Below are 2,842 nucleotides of genomic sequence, written 5' to 3' on the forward strand. Positions count from 1 at the left end.
AAATGTACTGTCTTACAGTCTGGAGGCTAGAAGTCCAAGGTCAAGGCGTCAGCAGTGTTGGTTTTTTCTGAGGCCTCTCCCCTTGGCTTGTAGATGCCACCTTCTTCCTTGTCCTCACATGGTCTTCTCTCTGCACATGTGCATGCCTGTGTCTTAGTCACTTCTTCTCATGAGGACATGAGTCATATGTGATTACAGCCCACCCTAATGGCCTCATTTTAATTTAATCACCTCTTTAAAGACTCTGCCTCCAAATACAGTCATGTTCTGAGGTTCTGGGGGTTAGGGCTTCAACATATGAATTGGGGAATAAGACACAATTCAGCCCATAATAAACCATGTTTCCATTTATATTACAGCACTTACCGCACAGTCCATTTAGATGTGGCCTAATTTCTTTTAGGATGTTCTGGTTATATGATTTGCATGATTCATAGATGAGAGGTTTTCTTGAATTAGCAACTCTACTAAACTACCAAAAGCTGTACCTGAGCCTCTAAAAAACCCCAGACAGACAAGAGATAAACAGGCAGGAGGAAATGTGATCTTTGGGGAGGTGAGTTGGTGGGGGAGACAGTGTTGGAGACATAAAGGAAGGTCTGGCAGTTATTCCTTCCAATGACATCCAGCAGGAATGAGAAAAGAGACAGGATCACGAAGTTGGTTTCCCTTTATCTCAGGTCCTGGCTTACCATCAGTCTGCCTGGATGGACCCACATGAGGTTTCTGTCTCGTCTGGTCTGAGGCCTATTAGTCCCGGATAACTGGAGAGACACCGCAACCTCCAAAGGAAAATCGTGACTTTATGACTTGAACAAACGGCCACATTTCCAGGCAAAGCTCCTTCCTTGCTGTGAGGCCAAACTGGCAGCTGCTGCATTTGTGAGCCCCCCTTTCTGTGGATGCCCAGGACAGGAAATTCAAGCCAGAAATTCAGGCAGGTGGGGAGATCAGGTGTGATCTGAAGCAGGATACCCAGCGGACAACCACCTGCTGAGTGAGGCCCAAGCGTAGGTCTTTGAAAAGCCCTGGCTCACTAGTTCACACACTGAACTGTGTTTTTGTTCAGATGAGCTAATAAAGTTCGATTTAGAATCTGCATGGGGTTCTAGATTTCAAAGCATTTTTACTGGACCTGTGATGAAAATGTCCCCTTTGGTGTGAGACCCTTGGACTTGTATGTGGAATCGGGGAGCAAATATCTTACCTTGGGCTGGAGTTGAATTACCTGTAAACTGATAACGTGAGTGAGAGATAAACATCATCCTTTTGGCTGTCAGATATGCACCCCTACCTTGTACTACACCCAAAAGAATCATAGTCCGTTTTCCAGAGATGTTTTTAAAAGAAAAGGTAAATTACTTCATTTAGTTACATGTTTGACAACCCTCCCATACATTATTCCAACGCTGAGGTGGAAACAGGAGGATCCGAGGACCCAGCTGCGTTGCCAATTTGGGGGGTTCATTTTGCCCTCTGCAGGCCTCCTTTCTTCACAGGGAACTGCTGCTGATTCTTTGATTTCTACCTAAACCCTCACAGAGTAAATTAAGAGGCAGGAAGACCTTAATGCGGTATTTGAGCTGGACTTAAGGTCAAGTGGGCAACTAGAGAATTATGATTATTAAGGGTTATGATTTTTTTATTGATAATTATTATGGTGACCATTTATTATCTGCTATGTGTCAAGCACTGTTCTAGACTATAATTATATAATTTAATTCTCACCACAGCAAGAAGTAGATAATAATATTCACCATCTTTACATCAACAAAAGGAGGTTTAAGGAAATTCCTTGCCCAGCAACACACAAATCTTAAGCAGCAAAGCTGAATTCAGCCCTAGATTTGTCTGATTTCAAAGCCCACCTCTTGCTTCTCCACCACCTCTCACTCTTCCGAAAAAAGGCCTTAAAATATATTTTGGATTGTGTTTGAGTGTTGTTATTTGGTGAGTTATCTTTGTATGTCTACTTAGAATGTAAGCTCCTTAATACGAAAAGACTAGGTCTTCTTCTGGCTTTTGTTTAGCAGAATACACATTTGCATCTTTAAACTGTGACTTGAAGGTCTGTGTCTGACTCGATTATGGTACCAACATCAGGCTCCTGGTTTTGACAGTGGACTGCTGTTATATAAAATTGTATTGTCGGGGAAGCTGAGTGAAGTGTACGTGGGACTTCTCGGTACTATTTTGCAACTTTTTGTGAGTCTTTATCTAGTTCAAAATAAAAGTATTTTTTAAACGTTACTTGATAATGATAATAAGGGGCACTGTGGTATATAGAACAAACAGCACCTGGATCCCAGGTTCTAAAGCTGCTCTTCAATAACTGCTCTGTGTGGCTTTGTATAAGTCCTATGTCCACCTGAGGCCTGGCAAAGTCCAGATGGTGTCCAAGTCCCATTTGAGCCTTGAGTTATAATTTCTGTTGTTAAAAAAAATACATTCTACAGGAGTTATTAAGTGACCAGGTTGGGATTTGAACTTTTGATGGCTGGGTACCAACCTATATTCTTTCTTCTATAAAACTCTGGAATAGAAGTTTCTGTGACCACAGAGATGATTTGTACTTGTTCTGATTAATTGTGGCTAGTTGCTCATAATTGCTAATAATTGTGCAAATAATTGCTAATTAGTAAACTGTTAAAGTAGCATTTTGGAATTCCCAGGACCGTCTGACTGTAAAAAAAAAAAAAAAGAAATTTTAAATCTTGGCTAGGAAAAAAAAAACACAACATTCTAGACTTCCACTTTTCTGGGTGTGTTTTTTTTTTTTTTTTTTTTTTTGTGGTACGCGGGCCTCTCAGTGTCGGGGCCTCTCCCGTTGCGGGGCACAGGC

Source organism: Physeter macrocephalus, chromosome 13 (genome assembly GCF_002837175.3).
Source record: "Physeter macrocephalus isolate SW-GA chromosome 13, ASM283717v5, whole genome shotgun sequence".
Lineage (NCBI taxonomy): Eukaryota > Metazoa > Chordata > Mammalia > Artiodactyla > Physeteridae > Physeter > Physeter macrocephalus.